Source organism: Protopterus annectens, chromosome 14.part0 (assembly GCF_019279795.1).
Source record: "Protopterus annectens isolate FY-2018-M chromosome 14.part0, PAN1.0, whole genome shotgun sequence".
Classification (NCBI taxonomy): Eukaryota; Metazoa; Chordata; order Ceratodontiformes; family Protopteridae; genus Protopterus; species Protopterus annectens.
In genome coordinates, this window is record NC_056748.1 from 599,516,347 (window position 1) to 599,530,299 (window position 13,953).

Consider the following 13,953-nt stretch of genomic DNA (forward strand, 5'->3'; position numbering starts at 1 on the left):
TCAACTAGACTTAATTTCTTTGCTGTCAAGAAGTGAGACACAAAGCTTTGTTAACTGGCCCTGGCCAAGATCTTTTAAAAATTCCAAGAAAATCAACAACTTTAAAGTTGAATAACAGTTCTTTGTTTTGTTTGTGAAGTTCCAAAACCCAGTAAGGCTTATTAAGTTTAGTGTTGTTAAAGAAAGAAATACTTGTATCGGCTCTCCAAAGAACAATTGATTAAAACATACAAATGTAAAAAAGAAAATCGCTGTTCCTCCATGGGAGAGAAAATCTTGCTGAACATTAAAGACACTGTTCTCAGTAGGCAAAATCACATGTAAAAACCATTAATAAATCTTTAATAAATGAAAATATATAAAATCAGCATACAGTCACCATAATACTAATGGCAAAAGCCAATAACCAGATAAGTACTTTTGGGAAAGCCTTTTTCAGATCCGTAATGTGCTCTTAGTAAATCCATCATTATATTAAATGAAAAAACAATCAAATCACTTCCTTAGGTTCCTGCCTCTTAATACTGGTTTTAAGGGGACCAAGCCATTTAAACCAGGTTTCTTATCAGCCCATAAATGTGCTTGGATCCTGGGAACTACCGCCCCATCAATCTGACGAGCCTGATCTGCAAGGCCATGGAACGTATTATCATGGAACTTATAAACAAAGACATTGGCAACCTTCAAACACTAGACCCCACCCAGTTTGGGTTCGTGAAGGGCCGATCTTGTCTCCTGAACCTGATTGACTTCTTTGAATCAGTCTCCAGAGCCATGGACGAGGGTAAGGCTGTCCACACAGCCTATCTGGACCTTGCCAAGGCCTTTGACACCATCCCCCACTCTGGAATCATAGATAGACTTACTAAGCTGGGCATTGACCTCTATGTCACTTGATGGGTTGCCAACTGGCTTACTGACAGAACCCACACTGTAAAAGTAGCCGACTCCAAATCCAGCTCCAGACAAATGACAAGTGGAGTACCTCAAGGTTCAGTCCTGGGACCGCTCTTGTTTGGCGTCTATTTCTCTGAAGTACAGGCCAACACTAAGGGACTCTGGCTAACAAAGTTCACAGATGACTGCAAACTGGGAGCCATTATCGAATCCCCAAATGATATGGATACTCTACAAAAGGACACCTCGAAAAACAGCGCTGCAATAAAACAAACTTCACCAAAAGAAGCAGCCACACCAGTCCTGTGGTTTCAGCAATAAGGCTCACAATCAGGCGAAAATCAACCAGGTTTATTAACGTGTCAAAATTATAGCAGCAATACACTCCACACACGTTTTCGTCAGTTTGAAGACTTCATCAGATACAACAAATGCTTCATGTCACAGGTATAAATACTATAAGCTAATCACCAATTAATAAATTAACAAGTCATTAATTAAACTTTAAAACAACAGACCACATAAATTTCCCATTCCAACAAATGAAATTGCCATTACAAAAGATATAACCAATACATCTTCAACTACAAAGGCACTAAACCAGAAACATAAATACATACCTATATTCATTTACTAATATAAATCTAAAAAATTATTGGTTAGAAATAAACATGTAAAAACAACTGAAACACTTAAAATAGGTGTAAAACACCTAGATGTTTAAATATAATGTGCCTTGATTTTTAGTAAAGGAACAATAGAAATAGATTCATTGAGACCAGGGGGTCTATTGGCCTCCAATAAAATCTGCCAATAAGTTTCTTTATGTGCCAAGCGTGCCTCCCAAGGCCCCCCCCTAACATCTTTAGGGACCACTTCCAGGACAAAAAACAGAAACTTAGAATTGTCACATGTAATAGTGTGCTTATACAAAGCACTGGTAGTTTTGCACCTAGAGATATCATAAATGTGCTCATAAATACGCCTAGATAACAACCTTTCGGTTTTACCGACGTAAAACGCTGGACATTGTTGGCATATAGCCAAATATACCAAGCCAGCAGTTTTACAATTGTAATGACCCCTGGCCTTGATATCCCTGCCTCTGCTTTCCACAAAAACATGGCTTGCTTGAAATATATACTTACAAGAGGAACAATGACCACACTTAAAAACCCCCACATTAGGTCTAGAATACAAGGTGGAAACATATTGTTGTTCCAAGGTCTTTTTAATATTAGTGCCCCTCCTAAACACAGTTTTAACATCTTTCCCCTTAAACGTGTCCAGGTCAGTCAACTCCTTAAAAGTATCCCATTCCCTTTCCACAATATTTCTTATATGGGAGGCATTTCCACTGAACTGTGTAATAAAGGTAAAACTACCTGCAAACCTGTCAGTGTTGCTATTGGTATTGTTATCCAGGTTGTTTTCACCAACCCCCCCCAAAATAGGAGCAAATCTAGAAGATCTAGCCAGAGTAACCTCCTCTTCAACGGTCTGGATCAAGTGTGCAGGATAACCCCTTTCCAAAAACAATTTTTGTAAGGTACCACATTCATGCCGATAATCCACATCTAGGGAAGTCATCCTCGAAATACGGACGTATTGTCCCTTAACTATCCCCTTCTTCTGGAAATTGGGGTGTGCACTCTGATAATGTAAGTACCCATTGGAAAATGTGGGTTTACGATAGATACTGGATTTAAACCCACCCTCAACCATGGTAAGGGTTATATCCAAATAGTTTACACTATGATGGAAAACTTGATGTGTAAACCTTAGGAAATCAGTGGTGGTATTAATGTACTGAATAAACTTTTCAATATCCCCCATGGTGCCTGTCCAAAAAATACACACATCATCCAGGAACCTAACGTAAAAGTTCCAAAATTTTGAAAACGGACAATCCTGAATAAACTTCTTTTCCCAAGTATGCATGATAATATCAGCAAAAATAGGTGCACAATTTGCCCCCATTGACACACCCGTTTTCTGATGAAAATATTCTCCAGAAAAGAACACAAAATTATTTTTCAAGACAATTCCCATTAACTCAGTGATGGCTTGTACATCGCTATTGGTGATATTAGGGCATTCCCAAAGAGCTTCCTCTAGCCATTCAAGGCCTAATTCATGGGGAATCACCGAAAAAAGATCCACCACGTCAATGGTCAAGAATACCAAATTGGGCACAAATAATTCCGATGTTACTTGACGCAAAAAAGCCCAAGAATCTTTTAAAATGTATTCCTCCCTGCCCCATAGCTCTTTTAGTTTCCAATCCAAAAATTTGGATATGGGGTGTGTTTTAGAACCTTGGGAGGCCACTATGGGCCTTAAAGGGGGGTCAATGGGGTCTTTGTGCACCTTGGGTATCCCAAAAATTGATGGTATCCTTGGATCTGAATTGGAAAGGAAGGTATAAACTGGGAACTCAATAACCTCCTGGTCTAATAAGTCCTGCACCACTAGATCAATCTTATGATAGGAAATGTGGATTTCGTTCAGGGAGGCAGAAGTATATTTCCTGTGGTCATGAAGTATATCATACATTTTGCCTTGATATAACAAACTATCCATGATGACTGTCCCCCCACCCTTATCAGGTTCCATGACCCTAAGGGTGGGGTCCCCCCTAAGGTTTTCAAGCAATGTTTTCTCCTCTTGGGTTAAATTAACCCCAGGACAATCCTTACCTAACTCCCTCCTAAACCTACCTTCAATCCGTTTCTCAAAGTTTTTGAGTTGTGGGTGAAGGGGGGGGTTAAAGGTACTGGATCTCTTTAGAAAAAAACCAGGAGTAGCATTGGAATTGCCCAGTAAATTTTCCAAATTTAATTTTCTAGTGAAAAGCTTAAGATCCAGAATGGCTGAAATTAAATTACTGGATTTCCTGGGTACATACTTAAACCCCTTGGTGAATAACTGGAAACAACAATCAGATACATCAAAGTCACTGTAATTATAAATATGGTAGTCATTACAAGAATGTAGGGTATAGTTTCCTAAGGAAGTAACAGTGTGTTCCAAATTTCTTACCAGTGCTGTCTCTGGTTTCTTTTCCATCCCCGGGTGTATCCCCCCTTCCCCCCTCTCAATAACGGAGGGGCCCGGTCTAAAGGGTAAAAATTGTTATGTGTTTGTTGCCCTTGTTGACGGATACGTTCGGACCTACGCGGTACTGGTTCATCCTCACCTGTGGTTTCAATCAATTCACCGAGAGGTGATAAAATATCCCTTGGTTCCAATAAAACATCTCTAGGGGGACTATCAAGCAAAGGTCCAAAATCCTGCTCATGATGGTATAATGGTTTGAACGGGGGCGGATTGGGGTATTGGCGCCCTTGTTCATACTCTATTAAATCCCTTCTTAGTTTTTTATACTTGCGACTCAACACAGTCTCACAATGCATATCTATGTCCCTTCTAATTTCATTACACTTATTTAAGTTAAACAATAAATCATCAGACATTTTTTTTAAAAAATACTGCAATATCTTGTTGTAAAATACACAGTTCTTCGGTATTCTTTTTGATTATAGCTTTTACAATACTACGCCCACATTGATCAAAGGCCTCTATGAGATCCTTATGAAAGGGGCTACCTGCCAAAACCTGATTGGGGTATTTGAATACCCGTAAACCTTTCGGTACAGTACCTTTGTTCAGGTTTTCCATCAAATACAAATTGTCCAATTCCAATGTCCGATATCGGTAAAGTGCGTTCTCAAAACGCCGTTCCAGTTCCGAATAGGCAACACCATTAGCTCCACGGCCCTGAAAGTGCTCCTCAAAAAGAAATTTAGGTTTAGCCTTAAACCATTCATTAAAAGAAGTAGAGGAATGGTTATTTTCAGGACGTCCTTCAGGCTGTGCCGTAGAAATGGGTGAAGACGCAGTTTGATGAAAAACTGCAGGCGTATGGTTAAAGTCAGTGATGGAAGCACGTACAGCCTGTACGTTCTCTCTCGGTCGGACCGCACCATCACAAGGTTGTAAAACAGGTACAGATCTCTGGTTGGGATCAACCAACCTAGAAAAATTGCGTTGCTCTTGTAGTAAGGCCTGAATACCTGTTCCCAAAGGAGTCAAAAGGTTGATCAATGCTGTTAATTGGCCCGTGAGCCTGGATAGTCCGTCCATTTCGGACCCGGACGATTCCACAGGGAAATTCCTCTGTTGTCCTTGCCCTGGAGACACCACCGGACTAGCAGCCATACCAAACACACCTCAAAAAACAGCGCTGCAATAAAACAAACTTCACCAAAAGAAGCAGCCACACCAGTCCTGTGGTTTCAGCAATAAGGCTCACAATCAGGCGAAAATCAACCAGGTTTATTAACGTGTCAAAATTATAGCAGCAATACACTCCACACACGTTTTCGTCAGTTTGAAGACTTCATCAGATACAACAAATGCTTCATGTCACAGGTATAAATACTATAAGCTAATCACCAATTAATAAATTAACAAGTCATTAATTAAACTTTAAAACAACAGACCACATAAATTTCCCATTCCAACAAATGAAATTGCCATTACAAAAGATATAACCAATACATCTTCAACTACAAAGGCACTAAACCAGAAACATAAATACATACCTATATTCATTTACTAATATAAATCTAAAAAATTATTGGTTAGAAATAAACATGTAAAAACAACTGAAACACTTAAAATAGGTGTAGAACACCTCTACAAAAGGGCCTTACAGAAACAGATGCTTGGTGCCAGAACCATGGGCTCAAGCTCAATGCCAAGAAGTGTATAGTTATCCCCTTTGGGAAAAAAACATGTACCCATGAATTACCACATAGGTGGCAGTACATTTAACACTGAAAGTATGATAAGAGACTTAGTGACACAGGTGGATAGTGGTCTCACCTTTGATAACCACATCGGCACAACAGTCAGGAAATCCTTCTATGTGGCACACCTCATCACTAAGGGCTTTTCATCCGGAAAAAAGGAGATCATTGTCCCACTGTACTCATCCCTCATTAGACCCATTATAGAATACTACGCCCCATTTGGTATGTACCTCTCAAGACATCTGCAACAACTGGAAAGGCTGCAGAAATACCTCATAAAGGAATCACAGGCCTAAAGAACTTGGTTATATTCAACTGGACGTATAAGAGAATTTAAGTACCTTTATCTGCACTTTTTAAAAAAAAAAAATACAGTATTTAATTTGATTTTAACCTGTGTTGAAGGAATATTTAACTGAACTGGCAGTTTTAACTCTGCTGTTTGTTATTTGCTAATAATTACAGGTGTGGGGGTAGCTACATTCTTTGATTTCCTGTCCTTGCCTTTTTAAGTGGTGCAGTGTGACATATTTTCTGCTTAAAAACCTCAGCTTTGGCCGGCTAAGAACTTGGTTATATTCAACTGGACGTATAAGAGAATTTAAGTACCTTTATCTGCACTTTTTTCAAAAAAATACAGTATTTAATTTGATTTAAACTGTGTTGAAGGAATATTTAACTGAACTGGCAGTTTTAACTCTGCTGTTTGTTATTTGCTAGTAATTACAGGTGTGGGGTAGCCACATTCATTGATTTCCTGCCCTTGCCCTTTTAAGTGGTGCAGTGTGACATATTTTCTGATTAAAGACCTCAGCTTTGGCCGGCTAAGAACTTGGTTATATTCAACTGGATGTATAAGAGAATTTAAGTACCTTTATCTGCACTTTTTTTTAAAAAAATACAGTATTTAATTTGATTTAAACTGTGTTGAAGGAATATTTAACTGAACTGGCAGTTTTAACTCTACTGTTTATTTGCTAGTAATTACAGGTGTGGAGGTAGCCACATTCTTTGATTTCCTGTCCTTGCCTTTTTAAGTGGTGCAGTGTGATATATTTTCTGCTTAAAAACCTCAGCTTTGGCCGGCTAAGAACTTGGTTATATTCAACTGGACGTATAAGAGAATTTAAGTACCTTTATCTGCACTTTTTTAAAACAAAATACAGTATTTAATTTAATTTAAACTGTGTTGAAGGAATATTTAACTGAACTGGCAGTTTTAACTCTGCTGTTTGTTATTTGCTAGTAATTACAGGTGTGGGGGTAGCCACATTCTTTGACTTCCTGTCCTTGCCTTTTTAAGTGGTGCAGTGTGACATATTTTCTGCTTAAAAACCTCAGCTTTGGCCGGCTAAGAACTTGGTTATATTCAACTGGACGTATAAGAGAATTTAAGTACCTTTATCTGCACTTATTAAAAAAAAAATACAGTACTTAATTTGATTTAAACTGTGTTGAAGGAATATTTAACTGAACTGGCAGTTTTAACTCTGCTGTTTGTTATTTGCTAGTAATTACAGGTGTGGGGGTAGCCACATTCTTTGATTTCCTGTCCTTGCCTTTTTAAGTGGTGCAGTGTGACATATTTTCTGCTTAAAAACCTCAGCTTTGGCTGGCTAAGAACTTGGTTATATTCAACTGGACGTATAAGAGAATTTAAGTACCTTTATCTGCACTTTTTAAAAAAAAAATACAGTATTTAATTTGATTTAAACTGTGTTGAAGGAATATTTAACTGAACTGGCAGTTTTAACTCTGCTGTTTGTTATTTGCTAGTAATTACAGGTGTGGGGGTAGCCACATTCTTTGATTTCCTGTCCTTGCCTTTTTAAGTGGTGCAGTGTGACATATTTTCTGCTTAAAAACCTCAGCTTTGGCCGGCTAAGAACTTGGTTATATTCAACTGGATGTATAAGAGAATTTAAGTACCTTTATCTGCACTTTTTTAAAAAAAAAATACAGTATTTAATTTGATTTAAACTGTGTTGAAGGAATATTTAACTGAACTGGCAGTTTTAACTCTGCTGTTTGTTATTTGCTAGTAATTATAGGTGTGGGTGTAGCCACATTCTTTGATTTCCTGTCCTTGCCTTTTTAAGTGGTGTAGTGTGACATATTTTCTGCTTAAAAACCTCAGCTTTGGCCGGCTAAGAACTTGGTTATATTCAACTGGACGTATAAGAGAATTTAAGTACCTTTATCTGCACTTTTTAAAAAAAAAATACAGTATTTAATTTAATTTAAACTGTGTTGAAGGAATATTTAACTGAACTGGCAGTTTTAACTCTGCTCTTAAGTTATTCCCACCCACCCTCCCTGTTTTTGTTTTGGTGTTAATCTTAGTGGCCTTGAAACTGCCTGCCCCTCAGCCTGCCTCTGGGCCCATCTCATTTGCTCACTCAACTGAGTGCAGTGAGATCATATTCTGATTTCAGGTACTCCTACTGTGTACAAAGAGAGCATCTGGGAAACAGACAAAAAAATAAATAAATAAAGCTTATTTCCTGCCTTTCCTGTTAAGTGGTATAGACTATTTGTAGGCTTCTGAGCCCCCAAGCCCTTCTGTGTTTGAGGGAAGCCTTCTAGCTTGTTTTTCTTTTCTTATAACTAGCCAGTTTTCTAGTTTCAGCACTCAAATCTGTTTCTTTGATCTCAGCACTTGTTCAGATTAAAAAAAAAAAAAAAATGTCATCTGCTTTTACTGTACTTGTGTTTCTACCTACTTCATTTTACTTTTGCATCATCTTAAAAATACTCAGTTGTATTTATTACTGCTTGGTGTAACTCATTCTAAGCCTTTTGGTTTAAACACTTGGGCTTCGGACCAGTTGTTTTGCACTGAGAGGGTTTGTGGTCTGCACTGTTGTGGCAGAACAGGTAGCTTACATCCTTCTAGGTTGGGAACTGCTGATTGAGGGCTCAGTGTCTGTTATTCTAAAAAAATTCTGGTTTAAGCACTTGGGCTTTCAGGCCAGTTATTTTACATTAAGAGGGTTTGTGGTCTGCACTCTTGTGGGAGGAGAGGCTGGACTCTGCCCTTCTGAGCTGGGAATTTCTGGTTAAAGGCTTATAGTGCATGCATATCTGAACTGCTTCTTACTGAAGTTGGTGCGCCTTGTTTGCTGTGGCATAGACTGGATTCGGGCCTGCTGGATCTAGCTTTGTTTGTGTAACTTGAGCACTAATCCAGACATTCTCTAAAGTATTCAATTGTATTTATTACTGCTTGGTTGTAACTTGATTAAAGTGTAGCTATCATTCTAAGTCTTTTGGATTAAGCACTTGGGCTTCAGACCAGTTGTTTTACATTATGAAGGTTTGTGGCAAGCACTGTGGTGGCAGGACAGGTAGCTTTCATCCTTCTAAGTTGGGAACTGCTGATTGAGAGCCCAGTGTCCAAGTGTATTAGTTCTGGTTTAAGCACTTGGGCTTCAGGCCAGTTATTTTACATTAAGAAGGTTCGTGGTCTGCACTCTTGTGGGAGAAGAGGCTGGACTCTGCCCTTCTGAGCTGGGAATTTCTAGTTAAAGGTTTATAGTGCCTGAATATTTGAACTGTATCTTACTGAAATTGGTACACCTTGTTTGCTGTAGCATAGACTAGATCCAGGCCTGCTGAATCTAGCTTTGTTTATATGCTTGTTGTTTGTTTGCTTGTTATTTCCCTGGAACACTAATTCCACCTAATACGCGGCTTCTCAGTGCTTCTGTGGATCACTAGTGATATCTGCATTGCTTACTGTACTTATTTCCTTGTTTCACTTGAAAGAAAGTTACTGTTTGTCATTTTTGCATTTAGTTACTTGTAACACATTGCACTCAAGTTACCTGGCACTTGCTCACTAAAGCAATTATATAAGTCAGCACTAAAAATTAAAAGCACTACACCCTCACTCCCCACTGGCCCTTGTTTTCAATTATTAAGGAATTCCCAATATTATTCTAGCATGTCCAAACGTCAGTTGTCAATCTCCTCTCCGGTCCAGCTGATGAATCTGGGAATCTTGAGGCAATGTTATAACTGCATGATGTACACAGACAACCCTCTCCTCCTACCACATAACACAAATACTTCCGAGAGATGCAGCTATTTAGCCAAACTGGAGGCTGAGCTCTCTCAACTCAGGACTGGCAAGACCAGACAGGAGGAGAAGGCAACTACACACACCACAAAACCAGCCTCACATAATGCTACCACACCACTGAATCAAACACATAAACACACAAAGACATACTCGGAGGCTCTGAGTAAAAATTTACCTAAACAGCAGAGGCCTCCAAAGCAGACACCCAAACAAGTGCTACCTCAAGACACCCCACAAGCAACACATAAACCACAAAACCAGTGTGCAAAGCAGTCACAGCCCTTAAGGCCAAATACAACACCAAACATACTTGTCATAGGTAACTCCATAGTCAGACACACTGACGTCCCACTCACCAGGCTGAACAAGGAGAGGGTCACAGTAAGCTGCCTATCGGGCGCTAGAATCCGCCACATAACACAAGCACTCGGGTCACTCCACGGCAAGTACAAATATGACACAGTCATTGTCCATGCTGGTGTGAACGACCTGAGACGTACCTCCCTGGACTACATGAAAAGAGACATAGAGGAGCTCTCTGATTATGTAGCCCAGGCAGGTATGACTCTGACCCTGAGCAGTATCCTTCCTTCACCAAGAATGATGCCACAATATAGAGACAAGATGATCAGCTTTAACAATTGGCTTAATGTCTGGTGTCATTCAAAGGGGATCCAGTGTCTGTCTGCCTGGGATGACATGCTTGACAAGCCACGCTGCTTCGCAAGGGATGGCTTGCACCTGTCACCCCTGGGAGTTCGGATATTGGCTAAGGCTCTTGCCACCCCATAGTGCCTTTTAGGCAAGGCTCAAATTCTAAACCTACCACCCTAGAAAACAAAAATGGGAAGAAACTGAGGGTAATGCTGCTCAATGACAGAAGTCTAAATCTCAAAATGCACGCACTCGAGACCCTTCTCAGTATGGAGAACATTGATATCTGTGCTGTAACTGAAACCTGGTTCAAGGCTCCTGAGAGCACCCCGGCACTATTAGGTTTTACCTCATATCATGCGTTCCGGCCCCAAAACCCAGACCACACCACAAAAGGGGGGGGGTGTATCCATATTCATAAAGGATACCCACACCTCCAGGTTGGTGGCAACGCAGGAAGCTTCGGAAACCATCTAGGTGCAACTAACCATAGGCAAAACTGCTCTACAAATTGTAGCATGTTACAGGCCACCCTTTCAAACTCAGGAACCCCACACAGCCTTCCTGAAGACACTGGAGGGTATAAATGTATCTCCAAACACCATCATATTGGGTGACTTCAACTACCCGAATATAGACTGGGAACATTACTCAAGCCCTAACTTTCTAGCCCAACGGTTCCTGGAGTTCATAAATTCAAATGCCATGGAACAGCTAGTCACTGTTCCCACGAGAGGAGAAAATATACTAGATCTCATTATCACAAACATGGGGACAAAATGCTCCACACCGGAAGTATATCCCTCATTGGTGAGATCTGATCATAAACTAATCTCAATGGAAATCCACATCCGCCCCACCCCAAACAAAAGACCACAGTGAAAACTTCTCTAAAGCAAACTTCACACTACTCAAGACTGGTGTGGTATCCTTCAAGGCCCCTGAGCCAGTGGAAACCACAACCCAAGCTGCGGAAGCCCTTACAAATGCCTTCTATGAACACCTCCAGGACTGCATGGATAAGGCAATCCCAAATAAAACCAAGACTCTTTCCACAAAGGGCAAACGTCCAGTCTGGTGGACCCCAGCCATTAACAAACTTTACAATAAGAGGAGAAAGCTATTACATGATAGAACAAAATCCATAAAAGGGAAGTCACCCCTGATCATTATTAGTAAAAAATACGAGCACTCATAAAATCAACTAAGGCCAATTTTGAGAGAAAAATTGCCATGGATTCAAAGGACAATCATAAGGCCTTTTTCAGCTATGTTAGGAACCTGGGTGGAAACTCCCAGATATGCTCAGAATTAGTCCAAAATGATACAAAAATCACTGAACCCACAGACATTGCCAACATACTGGCAGACAGGTTCAGTGCAAACTTCACCCCCCTCTCCCCCCCTAAAGGAGAGATAACTATCCCAGCGGAGTGTAGCCTCCCAGACATCTCAAATGCGCAGGTGAAAGCTGCTGTCTCTAAAGCTAAAAACACAGCATCAGTGGGACCAGATGGTGTCCCCGGCTGTGTGCTACATGAGCTAAATGAGGAATTAAATCCGCACATAAAGCAGCTGTTTAATCTCAGCCTTACCACAGGATACGTGCCCAAGGAGTGGCGTATGGCAACTGTGGTCCCACTCCACAAGGGCGGTGCCTCTACGGACCCTGGTAATTACCGCCCCATAAGCTTAACAAGTCTAGTCTGCAAAGCTATGGAGAGGATCATAATGGAGCTCATAAACAAAGATATAGGGGACTTGCAGACATTGGACCCGACCCAGTTTGGCTTTGTCAAGGGCAGATCATGCCTTTTGAACTTGGTCGACTTCTTCAAAACAGTCACCAAGGCCATTGATGAGGGAAAGGCAGTCCATACAGCCTACCTTGACCTTGCAAAGGCTTTCAACACAATACCCCACTCGGGTATTGTAGAAAAACTTACCAGCTTAAATGTAAACCCATATGTCACAAGATGGGTTGCAAACTGGCTTAAGGACAGAACCCACAGGGTTAGAGTTGCTGGCGCTATGTCAGACTCAAGCCAGTCACAAGTGGTGTCCCACAGGGCTCGGTCCTTAGCCCCCTATTGTTCGGCATCTACTTCTCAGAAGTACAGGCCAACATGGGAGGACTTTGGCTGACAAAGTTTGCAGACGACTGCAAACTGGGCGCCATAGTGGAAAGTGCATTGGACACGGATATCCTTCAGAAGGGACTCATGGAAACAGATAGCTGGTGCCAGAGCCATGGCCTGAAGTTAAACGCCAAAAAATGTATAGTCATACCCTTCGGGAAAAACAAGGTAACCCCAAGCTACCATATAGGTTGCAATCCACTAAGCACAGAAGAGGTTATCAGGGACCTGGGGACCCAGGTTGACAGTGGCCTTTCTTTTGACACTCACGTTGCTAAAGTGGTTAGAAAGACCTTCTACATTGCCCACCTGATCATGAAGGGATTCACATCCAGATCTAGTGAGGTCATTGTTCCCCTGTACTCTTCACTTATCAGACCAATCCAATAAAAAACAAAAGGTACACCATCCACTGAATGACACTCGCTGTAGTAAAATCCAAAGATTTATTCACGATAAAAAACAATAAAAACTACTATAAGAACCGGTGTGAAATGGTAAGTGCTTTCACGTCTTCCTGACGCTTCATCAGACTTCAATAGTACTTTCACAAATGGACATCTTTAAATACATCTTCATAGCACTAATTGTTTAACAATTGTTCCATTTGTGCTTACAACACCCACTGAGTTAAAGGAGCAACCTAAATGCCAAAAGACATTAACTTCATTCAAAACATGTGTATATTTTCTCTATACTTATAGTTACACCCTAAAAATTACTTAGTGTTTCATGGGTTTTGATGCCAGAGACCCCAAACGTTCCTCACCAAAAGGATAAAGGGACTCCAAAATCTGTCATATGCTGCCAGATTGAAGAAACTCCAGCTCTATTCAGTCGCATACCATCTGCTCAAAGGTGACATGTGCCTGACATACAAGGCCATGTCCAACCCGGAATTAATGGTCATGCTCCACCTCAAAAAATCCAAATCCAACAAAACCACTAGAGCAAGCGACTTAAACCTTAGCACGGATATAAATAGGACGTGCTGGAGGGATAGATTTATCACTCAGAGACTCCCTATGCTGTGGAATAAAACCCGGTCCATGTGAGGCAGAGCACCTCGCTGGCTCTGTTCAAGAGAAATCTTGACCTGTGGATGGGAGATCATAGGATTACCCCGGGAATCATCTCTGTGTCACTGCTGGACAGGCACAACAAACTAATGGGTACAGTATTTTTTCATATAAGGGGTGGCGTAAGCCACAAAACTTTGGGCTAGGCTTATAAATGCCTTAGGGCAGATAGCCTAGTATAAACCTATGAACCTATGAACCTATAAAGCAGATGCCCTACACTGACCGCCTTAAAAAACTCCAGCTATACGCTGTCGCATATCATTTCTTAATACAAGGCCATG